The sequence below is a fragment of the Ambystoma mexicanum genome, chromosome 6p (genome assembly GCF_040938575.1).
Source record: "Ambystoma mexicanum isolate Mex_15411 chromosome 6p, UKY_AmexF1_1, whole genome shotgun sequence".
In the NCBI taxonomy this organism is placed as follows: Eukaryota; Metazoa; Chordata; class Amphibia; order Caudata; family Ambystomatidae; genus Ambystoma; species Ambystoma mexicanum.
This window is the reverse complement of record NC_090935.1, coordinates 1,166,790,852-1,166,806,695: the sequence shown is the minus strand read 5'-3', so window position 1 is coordinate 1,166,806,695 and position 15,844 is coordinate 1,166,790,852.

Sequence of the window (15,844 nt, the reverse complement as noted above, 5' to 3'; positions counted from 1 at the left end):
TACTTATCCATTTTTATTGATAACAATGAGTTGGAGGTGACATTGTTGGGTACTTGTGCTGGCCACGACCACACACTTCTCCAGTCCTCCTGCATAACATTGGCACTCCTCTATTACTGCAATATGGAGCAACACTACAAAATCAGTGTGGGTTGGAAACAATAGGACAGTAACCAACCAGCAGCACCAACACACAGGAAAGGCCAGGGAAAAAGCCACTGCCTAAGATTTTACTGCAATGTTTGGCAGACAAGTTTGACAGTTCAGTAATAATTTTCCTGTATTTCTCAGTCAATTAAACTTAGTAGGAAAGCAGGTTTGCTTGTTTTCCTGTGGATACATGGTCAACATGTTCCAATTTTCTTTTCCAGAAGGGAATTGTCATATCATCTCGGTGCTGGACTGCCCATGTGGGCGGGACAAAGACTGATATGCAAATGGATATTTCCCATCTGTGAAAGGTACAGTGAGCAAAAAGCGATGGCTGCAATCTCTCAAAAGTGGGGCAAAACTACAGAACAGGTTATCATGCCATGTTCTTTATGGAGAGGGGTGCCTGCTACCTTTTTTGAAAAATGGTCCAATTGTCACCTATACAAACCAAACAAATGATGCTGCTATGATGATATGTTTAAAGAAGCACTTAAACATATGTCTTAAACTAGTATGTTATTTTATGTTGCTTGGTATCTGTAAATTGCACATCTGCCATGGTTAGTACATTCATCACGCAAAATAGTCAGTGGGAGTTGCAGCATTAACCTTTAATATGCAGGCACTGTGGGGGAACAATCATGGGTGATGGTAGCAGTGGGCTGGGAGTTGCCCACCCGATGTATCCCAGGTGCGCTAGAAAATATTTGGGCACTGGCACTTATTATTTCGGGGATGGAAATCGGTTTTGTGACATCACTCCTGATTAAAACTGGGTGACACACGCTCAGATGACAAGAGCTCTGGAGAATGTATGTGTTTCTCTTGTGATCCCTGTCATTTGTTGGATAATAAAAGACGGAGTCGTGCAGAGTCTCGTGAGTCTGCTTTACCTGCTGGACTGTCTGCTGGAGCATTCAGTCCCCTTTCTACTGCCATTAACTGTGAGGGGTGTGCTCCTAATCCCCAATTCTCCGCGGAGCGGCGCGGAGTCGTGCAGAGTCTCGTGAGTCTCTGGAGGCTCTCGAGGCTCAAAGATCACAATCCTTATGGGTCGAGGGAAAAATCACAATCTGCCGACAAGAACCATGCATCACCCCCTCACCCGTTTGCAGCTGAAACGTGCAGTAGAAGGACCAGAGGTGACTTTACCTGCGTGCTGGAACAGATTTACCGTGACCACCTTATCAGCTGGGAGCAACCAAGTAAGAAAATTCAAACCTCATTCTTCCCCTGCCGCACGTATAATATCTCTGCCGCGAGTGCCAATGGAAGTTTTGAGTGCTAGCACTAATAACAAGCGATCTGCGTATGCTGTTGTTGCAAACGGCTCTAATAGCCCTAATGATACACAAACCGCGTATGTTGCTGTAAACGGCTCTCAGTGTGTAAATCGTTCCAACACAGAGTCAGATTGTATCTCTTCTTTTGATTGCACATCGAACTTAAAAAAAACAGAAAATGCGGCCAATAGCACTGTCTCCAGGGAAAATGAAGGGGAGCTTGGTGAGAATGTGGTGAGGAGCAAAAGTAAGGGTGCTTTGCAAAGTACTTTAAGTAAGGGCGTGCATCATTCCCCCGGGAGTGGGAGTGGTGCTCAAGCATTGGACGTGTTATCGCCTGTAGGTGATTTTGTTGGCTGCGAGGATGACCAATGCTCGTGCGCACCGCCGGCTGACATGGCAGGGCCTGGGTGCTTGCCTGGTGCAGGATTGTTAGATGCTGATTTGCGGGTCTCAGTTAACCGCAAAGCACAAAGGCTAACTTCGAAAGCCACTGGCTCTTGGCTCCAATGCTGTTCTGATCCCTGGTCTCCTCAGCCCAAGTCCCTGAGTTTGGGTACCTCCTCACCGTCCCCCCAGTCAAATGTGTTTCAACCTCTGCCGTTTGCTTCCAGCTCATCTCCATCGCATAAAACGTCCCTTAAGGCGGTTGAAAGTACCTTTGATAATGAAGTTTTGGAAAACAACCTGTCTATAACCACGACAAAAGAAGATGAACGAGGTATGAGTGAAGCGAATTGCACCCCTCCACCTGTTAACTATACAGACTCTAATTATTTGAAAACACCTCAGGTGATAAACGCAATTCCCTGGCCATTGTGAATAAACTCCTACTGGATTTAACAAAAATGAACAGCTCAATGAACGCCAAATCAACAACAAATGTCATTGATGTTAATAGTGATCCTATAACAATGAGACATGTTCCAGGGCAAAAGAGCTTGAGGCTAATGTACGAAGAATGTACGAAGAAGTAGTGCATGGCCGAGTGGTCTCAGAAAAAGAAGACGAATTGCCTCGAGTGAATCTCCTCCGATACCATCCTCCCAAAACAGGAAACAACGGGGTCGAAATTCGCTGACACAAATCTCGCCAGTACCATCTAGCTGTCACAAGAAAATTAACACAAGACTCTCTATATCATCATGTAATGAGGAGCTTTCTGAACACTCATCCTTGGATGAATCGTTGAATGTTTCCCCTATTAGTCATCAGCCTCTGAAAGGGAAACCTTCCACGTACAGGAAATCTGCTTCTCAAACAGTGAAAGACCTCAAGCTGCTAAACATGGTGAAAGAAGCTTTAAATGATCTTAGACCGTTTGTCTTGTCATCACTGACCATAGCCATGGCCCCAATGTTAAAACTCTACGAGCAACCAAATGATAACGTCAAGGATTTAACAACATTGGTAACATTTTCAAACTCCAAGCTTGTAGCGCAGAATTGTCGCAAAACGGAGGAAATATTAAAGTCCTGGATCATATCCAAAGATTTGAAGTCCTAACAAAGGATCTAGAGGATCAAAAACACTCAAACTCTGACGACAAAACGTCTACTGTCTGAAATAACATTGGAAGCGCTAAGTTTGCTGAAACAAACCCAATTTTCAAAGAGATCGTATCATGCAACCCCCCAAGATACTTGGGGCATTGAGCAAACATCACAAATGGTGGACACTCTCTTAAATGTTCAGAATGACTGTGTCCCCCGCAATGATGATCTTGGAACATCGTCAAGGACAACTGCCACACTTTCCACACCGAATGGACAGGAGGGGGCTAATATTCCTAAGCCACATCCAAAACAGTTGAATATGAGTGATCCTCATAAGGCTTCACCAAGTGTTGTAAGACCTATGAGTGAGGGAGTAAATCCCTTGGCTGAGACTCAACTGAATTCATCATTGAAACCATCACCGACTGCTCTGGTTGTTGATGTTGTAAATTGTCTGCCAGTTGAAAATATATCATCATTTACCATCGAGCAAGCAGAAACCTCAATGAATCCTTCCTTAGTTAAGCCATCGATCTCTCCTGAAATCAATTTGTTGGATGTAAATACCTCAGTACCGTCCAGGTCTGCAAATGCTGAAGGAATCAATGGATTTTTACAAGAAAAAGAAACCTCCTGTCCAGACACAAAGGACAAAACGTATGATATATTCCAAAAAGCTCAGAGTTCCGATGTAAACAAATTGCAGGAAAAAAAAAACAAAGAACCAAAAATGAAACGGAAAGGCAACAACATGGGTTCAAGGAAGTTTCTAAGGAACCTAAAATCAGTTAATGTATTTGTTAACACAGAAAAAGTAAATGAACCACTTAAAAAGACCAACACCGATTTTATGCAAAAGTGCTCCGTTGCCCCTGAACCGACAATTGTGCTGGATGAAAGCGTTGAAGTTGATGAGCAAGAGATCCTAAATTTGTCAGTTTATGAAGATGCGACTAATAATGAAAGTGATGAAGAAGTCTTGGTTCACAAAATTACAAACTCGGAGGCAATGGCCAAATTTGAGCGGCCAAGCTCTCAGAATGGAGCTTCCCCTGATATTAGCGGGCAAGTGTGTGAATTAATTCTTCCACTAGCAGAAGAGACTCCTGTGGCTCCCGCTGAAACTTCTAACAAATTTGAAACTATGGCGGAAAAAAGAAGGCGCCTGGGGGCTCGGATTGAAGCTTCAAAAATCGCAACTGAAAGTAGTTCAGTTTGCTGGAAAGAACACACCAAAAAGCAGCCTGAAGAATCGGCTAAATTGAGATTTGACATGATTGATACGGCTAGAACAAAACAGCCTATCGCAAATGACCCTCTAAATGACTATGGGCCTCATTACACGGTAGGCAGTGAGACATGGCGCTATTAGCGCCATGGCTCATGCCGGTAAAATACCGGCACCGCCTTGGCGGAAAAGGGATTTACCGCCCCATTCCAAGGTTGGAGGGGCGGTAAATCCCCCTTCCGCCATTGCCCTTCCCCATTCCCATTTCTGCCCCATAGGGCTCTATGGGAATGGGGAAGGCGCTAATTACGGCACCGCAATTTTGCGGTGCCGTAATTAGCTCCGAGGTCCCTTAGCGGGTTGGTTTTTAACGCCTGCAAAAAGCAGGCGTTAAAGCACCAACCCGCTAAGGGACCTCGTAGTAAGGCGGTAGGGATTTACCGGTACCGGTATTTTACCGGTACCGGTATTTTACCGGTACCGGTAAATCCCTACCGCCATCCGTGTAATGAGGCCCTATGATTTTAAATCTGGCAAACAAAAATCGAGGAACTTCGCAACAGAACCTCTTTGTAAATAAAGATAAGCTGGGTAACTCAGCGAAGTACATACTAATTTTGGAAAGAATACTGGACACAAAAGATGGTTTAATCTTGAACCGCAACAATGTCCTTAGGTTATTACATCATGTTCCTGGACTGCGGTCAATAGAGTCCAATGATATTCAAACAGTGGCTTTTATCAATGATCTCCAGAATGATAAAGTCGGTCTGCATATAAATTCCAGACTTGTCTGTGATTTACTTTTAAACGCAGTTCCCTTTCTACTATCCTTGGGATTTGACATTCATGAGGTTCCTGAAAACAATGTAGCGGTTCCCTGCCCCACAAAGGTAACGGAAGCAATGGATAACAAGTTGCCTTTAACACATAAGGGCACCTCCGGAAACAATGTTATCCCAAGACTTCCTAATAAAGTTGCCACCGTGACATCTGCCAACAAGCTGGAACTCAAGAAAAATATAAATAGTCCCTCACAAAAAAAACTAAGTTTGGGAGAAAATATCAAAATTACAATCCTGGTATCTGTCTCCTCAGCTGCAAACGACCAAACCATCAATCCACAAAACCTGCAGGTTAATGATACAAAAAAACTGGAATTGGCTTGCTGGCGTTTTGGGAGGGCAATCTAGCTAATGCCATCAGGGACGTTCTAGTCCCCATATGAAAGTCCTCTCATGGAACACCCGAGGTTTCACACATTTGTTTAACAAATCTAAAAATAGCCTTTTGAATCAAACAGTGATCTGCCTCCAGGAAACATGGCTGACATCATGCCCATTGTCGGATGACTATGAAATAGTCATGAATCTGGCCATCGCTAGAAAAAAAGGCCGTCCATCTGCTGGACTAATAACGATGGTTGAAAAAAATTCGGGATGGAAGGTGAAAAGTACCTCCAATCATACTCCATTTATTCAACACACAATTGCAGAAGCTACTTCAATTAATCCTGGGAAAAAAACTCAGCTTAATATAATTAATTTATACTGGCATCATAAAGAAGTTGGCACATATAAATTCATGAACACAGTCCTGGATTTAATCGATGACATTAACAGCGAGCAACTAGTACCAAACATAATTTGCTGTGGTGATCTGAATTTATCGTGCATAAGGGATGTGAAAGAGTCTGTAGCATTGACATCAACGCAAAAACTGGCAGTTAAATGGTGTTCCGCAATGCAAGAAAGAAACATGGCAATGGCGAATGGGAATATCAGTGGAGATATTCCTGCACAAAAAACTTGGAAAAGTGGAAAGTCGACTTCCATCATAGACTATTTCTTTATCTCTAAAAATCTGTGCCAACGTTCAGTGGGGCTAACGGTAGTAGAAGATCCAAATAGCGACCATAGTAAGCTAACACTTACTTTACTCTCTCCGACCATTATGAAACCAAACATTTGGAAAAACCAAGTTGAAGTCGAGTCCAACAGAATTCGTTTGAAAATAAGGCCATATGAGGTAAAGCGGATTACAGACTCGTATTACAAACTTATAACCAACTCAACGGACCCCTGTCTTGAATACACTGATGCATTAACACAGTTCATAACCATCCAAAATGGTTCAAAAAGACCGGACTTTGCACCCAAACACTGTTACAATCATGAAATTACAGTAAGAAAGAGGCAACTAAGGAAAGAACTAAGACAGCATGCTCAACTTGAGTTCGCTCAGAGACAGCATGCAAAAAAAGCCTCTAAGCAGCATTATAAAAATTGGCTAATTTCGCATAAATCCATACAATACCAACAGGACAGCGAAGCCATGTTAGCGATGCTAAGCAATAAGAATTCAGCCGACTTTTGGAATCTGATTAATAATATGAACTGTCAACAACGTGCAATTCAAACAAAAATTGTCCCGCAAGCAAATTGGCTCAATCACTTTGAATCGGTTTACAGAAAAAGTAGCTCATCAACTGCTCCTAAATTACCAATACTCAATGAGTGGGATCTAAAGTTTGACAAGGAGAGCATAGTACATAGCATCCTACGAGCCTCTTCTTCAAGAGCACCAGGTCCAGATGGATTTACCAACCATCTAATAAAACAAAATCCAGAGGATTGGTCTGAGGTCCTCATGCTATTGTTCAAAAAGGTCGCGGAAGAAGCCAGCATTTCATCTAGCTGGAAATCAGCAATTGTAATTCCCATTTTCAAGAATGGAAATAGAACAGATCCTAAAAACTATAGGTCGATAGCATTATTAGATGTCCTGGGGAAAATCTTTGCTATCCAGTTACAAAACCAACTGTTGAAATGGATCGAAACTACAAAACATCTGGACCTCCGACAAACTGGTTTTGTCCGAGGTGTCGGTTGTGGCCTAAATCTGTTATTATTGAATAGCTTGAAAATGGATGCCATAAGGGTAAATAAGAAGATCTACTTAGCCTCTGTGGATTTATCCCAGGCTTTTGACAGCATTGACAGGGAACTAATATGGAAGAAAATGGCGACCTGGAACTGCCCTCTCAGTCTACTCTTTGCCATCAAAACACTTCACATTGATACAGTGATAAGGGTGAGACTGAATCAACAGAGCCTCCTCTCTGAGCCAATAAAAACACATAGAGGAGTTAAGCAGGGTTGCCCTCTTGCTGCCATAATATTCAATTTGTTCATCTCAGACCTGGGTGAAGCCTTTGAAAACATCAATGCCTTCGCTCCAAAAATAAACGGCAATGAAGTGAATTGGCTCCTGTATGCGGACGATCTAGTTTTACTAGACTCAACACCTATAGGATTGCAACGGAAACTGCACATCCTTGACCAATATGTCATTCAAAACGGATTAACTGTAAATCCCAGAAAATCTGTAATCCTAACTCTGCAAGATCTTGAAAAAAACAGAAAGAGATTTGGTTTGAAAAAGTTTGTATGGAGAATTGGGAAGGAGACTTTAAAAAGCGTTGACCAAACCATGTACCTTGGCATGTGCATCAGCTCAAGTATTAATGAGTTCCCTTGGGTTGCAAAAACAAAAGAGAAATGTAAACAACTAACAGCACAGGCCTGTATACTTAATAGGAAGTTTGGAAAACATTTATTGAAACCTGTCACAGATTTCTACAAAATGAAATTCATCCCGGCCATCATACATGGAGCCAATAGTTCTCTGGGATGTCCAGACTCCCTATGGTCTTCGCTTTAACATCACTTTTGGTCCAATGTCTTGCGTCTTCCAACGGGTGTACCGACTGCTTGCATAAGATACGAGTTAAGTCTGCTGTCAATTAACGCAATGGTGATGTGGTCTACTCTGAATGAGTTCAGAAAGATAACTAGTGATCCAACTGTTCCCCAATATCACATCTTAAGCAACGCAGACACTAGCCCGATTGGTTGCATTTTGTCTCAATGGCTAAGACGTTGTGACAAGACCCTAAGCAACCTAAGCACTAACAGAGAGCGGGTTAAAGTAAAATCGTTACTTTGGCAGCAAGATTGGATCGATACAGTGGACATACGAGGGACTCCTAGAATTATGAAAACATGTCCAGCTGAAGCAAGAAAAGTAAATGATCCTCAATCCTACTTGCTTAAGTTCCCCGATGCTGCCCGCAGACTCCTTTTCATGAAATTTCGTTTGAATCAATTTCCAACAAGAGAAACACTGGCAATCCGACATAAAGCTGGAGCTCCAATGCTGACCTGTCGTCTATGTGGAGAAGAAATCGAAACACTGAAACATCTTATTCTGTTTTGTACACAACTACGACAGGAACGCTCTTTTCATTTGGGTAGACATATTGTGGCAAGACCAACCTTGTCTACTGAGGAGTGGTGGGCCATCATGCATCAAGACCTGGAACGCAGCTTAACTCTCGAACTGACTTTTCTATTAGAAAAGATGATCAAAAAATTGGAAAAACATGAGAATGGCAACAATGTTGCTCAATGTTCAGCCTGAACTCTGGGAATTTAAGAGTGTTTGGGCCTCATGGTCTTGAATTGTGCCCTATGTGCCTCCTTCTCGATTTTCCTCCGTCTTGCCTTTATACTTCTATATTTTGGTCTATCTTTCCATTGGCGCTCTCTCTGTAGATTTCTCTTTTTGTTCTCAAGAACGAACTTTCTAATTGAGTTTTTCATAACTATTGTATATACATTTTCTTTTTGTCTATTTTTTAAAGGTTTGTAACAAACCAATAAAAAAAAGAAAAAAAAAAAGACAGTAAACTTTGCCCTATGGCTGTGTCTTCCATTCTTGCGGCGGGAAGGTTTCGATGGGCCCGAGGATCTCTCTGCTGGTAATCGGGGTAACTGCTATAGAGCCCGGGCCGCTCCCCTACATGATAGTCAGGCATTAGGGCTATGCTATGGGTCTCTTTTTTCCAGTCTTAAAGTCAACATGACATATCACCAGTGACCGGTGGAGGCATTTCAGTGCTGAGGACTTGTGATCAGGCTGCCTTCTGGCTACATGTCGAACGAATTAGAATGAAGTGAACCATCTATCATCTGAGGAGGATTTCTGCTGGGATTCCATTATAGAATATGTGACAGTAATTCTGATGGGCAGAGGGGAACTGAAATGACGAGGGATTTTGGGTTTGCCATCTGTAAAAGGGTCCAAATCTCTGGCAGAAGCCGTAGATGGAGCTGTATTCACTTTACGCACACAGGAGAGGTTGATGTTTAAGGTCATTGGTGAAGTTCAGACTTGGGGTGTCGGATTTAGAGGCCGACCGTGTTCAGACAGCATGAGAATGGAAGGGTGAACATAGAAGCTGGACCAATTAGCAGAATCTCAGTCGCAGATATGTTGAGACAGAGGCTGTTAAAATGATTCCAGGATGAAATAAAGATTTCTTCCAGAATTCAAGCCAACCAGAGGCTATTGGCTATAACCTCATCATCCCCCTCCTTCTAAATGATCCAATATACATCAACAATGTAGGCATCAGGAAATACTTCATCAAAATGCACAGTTTTTTTGTCATAATGTAATGTTTGATCCTGCATCCCTTACCATTCTTTCGACAGAAGCAGCTTCTAATGTTTTTCTGGTGGGTGGATCCAAAATGGCAACAGAAGGTCCAAATGTAAAGGTGACATTTTTGTCTGTGCCAAATCAAGCCAAGTGTAATAAGACTGGTTCAAGTGTTATAAAATGTCAAAAGAAATGTTAGGATTATTTTAAAATGATTAATTTCTTAACTCCATGATACCTCCCGGCCTGGGCGCTACCAACAAATTCAATAAATAAATAATCTTAAGGAACTAGCTTCAAAACTATGCAAACACAATGCTAACACAATTTCACCAATTAGGATGATTACGGCCTCTTTGATCTAAACCTTTCTCTCATAGTAAAGGTCCCCATTGCATCCCATTAACACCTGAGGTGGTCATGTTGGTATAGCACTCTGTGGGACAAACCAGTATGCTGGGGGCAAACATGACCCTCATGCCCCCCACAGGACTCTCAAAACAAAGGCAGAGAAACGGCAGATGTGCCTCACTCTTAGGCCCATCACTGCGATCCACAGTGTATCGCAGGTGTGAGAATCGTTATTTGCTCAGGCAGCCGTTCAGACCATAACCAATCGATGATTTGGATGACATAGAAATGACATTGATTGAGCAAATCGATTAACTGCAAAACCAGAGATTAATTGCATCATCCCTGACATCACGATATAGACGCACTTATACATGAAGTACATATTCATCCATTCATGAAGTTACTCGAGCATGCACTAGTTTATTGCATATAGGCACGAAGCACATGTTTATGACCCACATAGGTAGAGGACAGATATACATACATATTTCTTTATATAAATATCATTCGACAAAGCTGAAACCGCAAGATGCAAAGAGTTCATGTATTTAGCTTGCACATGCTTGATTGCCACTAACACAGAGCAGCCATAGGGAATGATATGGAAGCTATAGGTCTCTGAAAGTAGTGACGGAGGAGAGACAGGCTTTGGGTACATGGAAAGGCTGACATGATCTCTGCAGCCGGAGGCGAGCAGAAACAAGGCACTCAGCCAAGAACAAGTGGAGATGGAAAGGTTTCAGTTACCAAGACAATGATCCACCTGCAGAAAATCAGGCTAAAATCCTCGTAATTGCAAACAGGACAGCTCCATTTCATGGTCAACACAAGTGGCCCAGCCCAAACCGGATAATGCCCATTCAACCAATGTAGATGAAGAGGGAGGTTCCCATCAAACCAAAGGGGAAAAGTTACAAGTGTTTTCCACAAACTGCCAACTAAATGCACTCTCCCAGGCTTAGGTTCCGATTGCCTTGCAAAGATACAGTCAGTCTGGTAACTGTCCCGGGTCCCAGGGATGGGAGGACACATTCTGCCCAAACCAGATTCACCTTTCATTGGGGGATATCATTTGTTGCAAGAGCCAATGGTCTCTCTGCGACTATGCAACATTGTAGATTGATACTAGTAGAAGTGGTCTTAGAAGGAGCCATTAGATATGGCTAGCCAATAGTAGAACTAACCTGTATCGCTCCCACATGTAGCCTACCCAAACTAACCAATATAAAAGTGTGATAGGTTTCTGGGATGGAACCTGGATTTGTGATGTCATACTGGGATAAAACCGGGTGACACATGCTTAGAAGACGAGTGCTCCAGCGGATACTTGTTTTTCTGGTGTGATCCCTGTCATTTTGTTTGCTAATAAAAGACAGTAACTTTGCCCCATGGCTTAGTCTTCAGTTCTTGTGGCAGGGAGTCTTTGGTGGGACCAAGTGTTCTCTTCTGATAATTGGGGTGACTGCTAGAGAGCCCCGCACACACCTATTCTAACCCCATTCATCTTCCCCTCTTGTGTCTACTGCATTCAACTCTCACTCAGTTCATTCTGGGTTTTATCACTTCTCACAGTTGTCTGAGCAATTACTTTGTTTGTTTGTTTATTTTATTTGTAAAGCACGCCTGGCCCAAAGGCATCTGGGCACAGATCATTTGTTACAGTTACATATGGACAACAATGTAGAATTACACAGTGTACAATACACATATTTACAATAAGCATGAGTGAAGGGTAAACAGTCAAAATAAGCAGTGCGCAAAAATATAGCAGACTGTACCTAAGGGAGGCAAACACTTAGAAAATTAGTGCAGGCTAGGGGACGATAATAGGATCAATAATGTACATGCAGAGATAATGTAGAGTGAACCGGCTTAGACATCTTGTGTCGTCAGCCATGTCTTGCCTTTATGCTTGAAGGCATGGAAAGAAGGTTTGTTCCTGATAGGGATGGGCAAAGAGTTTCATAATTTAGCTGCGAGGACCGGGAAAGTTGCCCCACCAGCTTTTTGAAGTTTGTATCTGGGTACGATGAGACTGTAAGTTTGGGCGGATCTCTGTGGGTGTGTCGAGGAATGGTGAGCAAAGCGGTTAGCCAGGTAAGTGGGGGCCTGATTGTTTACACATTTCTGTGTGAGAGCAAGCGTTTTGAGTGATATTCTTTGGGTGACCGACAGCCAATGAAGGCTTTGCCTAGTGTCCGAGATGTGTGAAGATCTAGGGAAGTTAAGGGCAGCCCTAATGGCCTTATTTGGAGTAACCTGGAGTTTAGTTAAGTTGCGTTGGCTAGTCCCCAGATACAATGCATTACAATAATCCAGTTTGCACATAACCAGTGTCCTAGCGAGCATGGTGCAGTTGGAAGTGGTGAGGAAAGGGCGACAGGCTGAAATCAATTTACAGGTGAATGCGGAAGCTGAGATGACAGCATTAGTTTGTCTGGTGAGCGAGAGTGTAGAATCAAGGTAGATTCCGAGGGTTTTGGTATTGTGAGAGACATGGATAGTGTTACCATCAATGTTGAAGGCTTTAAAAGCCGGGTCCAGTTTGTTGAGCCGGTTTTGTGAGGCGAGGATGAGGAGCTCTGTCTTATCATCATTAAGACAGAGCTCATGTTGGGCCATCCAAGCCTGAATGACTTGATAGACCTCATTCAAAGCCTTAGTGTCTATAGTGTGGTCACCCGCAATGGGAATGCGTATCTGGGTGTCATCAGCATAGTTGGTGTATGTGACACCCAGATAGTCCAATATGTCAAAAAGGGGTTTAGTGAACACATTATAGAGTGTGGGAGAAACACAAGACCCTTGGGGGAGCCCAAATAGGACAGGTGAGGATTCGGCCGAGGTAGAAGGGGAAAAGACCCTCATGGACCTATTATTCAAGAATGATCTGATCCATGTGGTAGCTTTGTCCGAAAAGTGAGCAGCATTTTTGAGGTGCTGGCAGAGATCTGGTGGTTGACCAGGTCAAATGCTGCATGATAAATCAAGAAGGAGTAACAGGGCTAGTTTGCCATTATCTTTAATGACCACAATTTGTGTCTTGAGATCGACAAGCGCAGTCTCAGTTCTGTGTCTGGGGGGGGGAGCCAGATTTTTTGAGGCCAAGGAGATTGTTAGATTCCAGGTAGTCCTCTATCTGCAGATAAGCCGCGTGATCTATGATATTGAGTAGGAAGGGGACGGTGGTGATGGGTCTATAGTTAGTAGGTATACTTGCATCTAGTGTCGGTTTTTTAGGAGGGGAATGACCCAGGCGTCCTTGAGGTTGCCGTGGACGGTACCAGTATTGAAAGAGGAATTAATAAGGGCCGTAATGAAGGGGGCTAGTTTGTGAGCAGCTTCCTTGATGATGGGCGCAGGACAAGTATCACCCTGACAATTGGAGGGTTTAAGTTTGCTGATGATACTTTCAACTTCTGTGATGGTGAGAGGTGAAAAGTTAAATGGTGCAAGGGTATGAGCCGGAGGGATGGTTGCAGGATTAGGTCGCGTGTCTATTTGTAGGCAGTTTTTTTTTTTTTAATTTTAGACTGGAGCAAGGCTATCTTGTCAAAAGAGTGCTTTTTGGAAGTTGGAACACCAGGCGCTGTTTTTGCTGCAAGTGCCAGGGGGGTAGGACGGTGATTCTTGCTCCTTCAGAATATTGAAAAGCTCCTTAGTGTTAGATTCAGCTTGTGATATGCGTGTGTTACATGTCTCTTTTTTAGCTTGGAATATAGCTTCCTTGCAATTAAGAGTAGCAACAATAAAGTTGTCTTTGTTGGCTGGGCATGGGAAGCTTTTCCATCGGGTTTCAGCATTCGTTTTTCTTTGAGTAATGCTCTCAGTTGTGGGGTGAACCATGAGTTGAGGTGCGCTCACTGTTTCGGTTTCCTAAGTTTAGGGGGAGCTATGATGTTTATAGCATTGAGCATGGTGCGTTTATAGGCATCAACAAGGGTCGTGGGGTCAGTACATGATAGTGCAATTTTGTTAAGCGTGGTCAGAATGATGGGGAGTTTATCATGTGTGATGTCCTTTTTGTTTCTTGTGCTTATTGCAGGTGCGATGTCCTATTTAGTAAGAGTGTTGTTAGCTGGGATGTTAAAGATGATAATCTGGTGGTCAGACCACACACATGGAGTGTTAAGAATCTATATTAATATTGCAATTAAGGTTGGTTACCCAATCAAGTGTACGGCCTTTGTTGTAAGTGGGTTCACACACCCAGTGTATGAAGCCTAAGTTGGCGAGGGTGCTAGCAGTTTCCAATGCATGTTGGTGGTTAGGGTTGCGGAGTCCAAGGTTAAGGTCACCTAGCAAGATTATTTGGGAGTTTGTCTTGGTTTTCTCCAATCGGATGGATGTAAGATCCTCAATGAAGGAATTGAGAGGGCCTGGAGGTCTGTAAACGAGGATCAGGGTAGCAGTTTGGTTGTGCGAGATGGCAAGTTTGACAGATAGTAACTCAGCTGAAGGGATTTGTATGTTAGAGCTTCATTGGAGTCTAATTCAATGAAGCAATAAACACAGTGATTGGTCGGCTACTCCCATATGCACATTCAGAAAGCTGTTGTAGGTTAGTTCAATAAGGCGTAAGACACAGTAAATTAATAGTCTAGTATCGTGAGGCACATTCAATGAGGTGCAGTGTGGTTGGTAGACCAAAGGGCGTAAATCACAGGGTGTGGTGTATTCAATGTGGCTGCAACCAGATGACAAAATGGGTTTAGCATTATGAACAGTAATATGTTACAAGTAAGCTAGTCCAACATTTGCTAAAGAGTTGGATAAATGATAATGCTGATTACAATTACAAGGTAGCTAAGTACGCTCAACTATGTACTTACAGTAATGCAGCTCAGCAGATCTGTACATTACGGGAGGCATAAGCCACAGAAGGGTAGTTCAAGGGTGTTTGAAAGTTATATGCATCAGCATAAGGTAAGATCTGTTGAGCCTGCCTGATGCTTAGCGATAAGATTGGTTTTGTGCTGAGAGCGAATCTCCACAGATCCTGTAAAGTACATTGAGTCTTGTATCAGATATATAGAGGCAGTCAATAGTGTTAGATTGGCAAGTAGTTACCTTTTAGAGCCAAAGGGGTTGGCCACGCCGCGCTTCCATGCGCTCAACAGGCGCTGAACAGGGTCTTTTCAATCCGGGCCTTCACGAAGACGGGCCGGCTACTGCCTACCGGTGGTGGTTGTGGGAGAAAAGGGGCTTGCGTTGCCTAGCAACGTGACAACAGCCTCTTTTTCAGTCTGGGACGAGCAGTGGCCATTTCTAGAGCAGACACGCTTCGGACAAAGGTAGTGACAAAGGCAGGAGAGCGGTGGACTCTCCAAGGAGGGAGAGCTACTTAGGCAAAAGGAAGATATTCACCTCTGTGTGTCGACGATCCGTGTGAATAGAGTGGCCGATTCGGGATGTTGGATTGAAATACCACGGTGTTGTAGGAGGTTACGCAATGATCCCGTGATTTAACATCAGCTGTTGCCTGATGTAATTGCGGCTGGATGGCTAGGTCTTTCTGCATGTAGGGCGCCTCACATTTGTCGGTAGCGGCCTGAAGCAAAGAGGCAGAAGGAAGGGTGCTTTGGCTGCCAGTTCCTATGGCTGCAGGAGGGACGCCTGCCTGCTCCGGGTCCGACGTCGAGTGGGGCTGTTGTGCGCTGAACAGGGCCTTTTCAATCCGGGCCTTCACGAAGACGGGCCGGCTCTCTAATTACTGTTACAGAAACACCGGACAGATGATACTGGCTCCACACTTGAACGGTACGCTGGAGCACCCCTCAAGCCCATCACGCAACTAGCTACTGACACATTTCAGTACTCATTTA